Consider the following 560-nt stretch of genomic DNA (forward strand, 5'->3'; position numbering starts at 1 on the left):
ATAAAACAATAACAACGCCGATACCGCCACCTCCAACAACAACGACCACCACCACCACCACAGCAGCGAACCCAACATAGGGAAACAAAGAAAAGATTAAAGCGAACGATATTCCTACCTTGTCAGTTCCAACATCTCCAAGACACCACGTTCCCTGCAACAGTGACAGGTAGAGTGTATCGGTGAAAGAGGAGCGGAGTGAGACAAACATATACACTCACGCACACTCACGCACAGCCACACGTACACACACACACACATACACACACAAACGCTCGCGCGCGCTCATACGCGCGCTTGCACACACATGCATACATGCACGCGCGCACCTACATATACACGTATTCATATTTATAGACACATTTACGCGGAAACACTTCTGTTCACACTCTCTACATATCGTTAGCTCTCTCTCTCTCTATCCCTCTCTCTCTCTCTATCCCTCTCTCTCTCTCTATCCCTCTCTCTCTCTCCTACTCTATCATCCCCTCATTCTTTTCTTTTGACATCAACCCCCCTTCTCTCTCTTTCTATCTCTCTCTCTCTCTCTCTCTCTCTCT

The 560-nt window shown here is 47.7% G+C and overlaps 1 protein-coding gene across 3 annotated transcripts in view; it reads right to left on the reverse strand.

The window, feature by feature from the left end:
* The window catches only part of LOC106880246 (synaptotagmin-17), a 102,020-nt gene that overhangs the window by 64,540 nt on the left and 36,920 nt on the right, over positions 1–560 (reverse strand). For 2 of the 3 annotated variants that reach the window (XM_052967805.1, XM_052967806.1), the window contains exon 2: positions 119–154. The exons of the other annotated variant lie outside the window; for it this stretch is intronic. The gene's annotated coding sequence lies outside the window, so the exon portion shown is untranslated. The remainder of the gene's footprint in view (positions 1–118; positions 155–560) is intronic. 3 annotated transcript variants of the gene reach the window in all.

This window comes from Octopus bimaculoides, chromosome 5 (genome assembly GCF_001194135.2).
Source record: "Octopus bimaculoides isolate UCB-OBI-ISO-001 chromosome 5, ASM119413v2, whole genome shotgun sequence".
In the NCBI taxonomy this organism is placed as follows: Eukaryota; Metazoa; Mollusca; class Cephalopoda; order Octopoda; family Octopodidae; genus Octopus; species Octopus bimaculoides.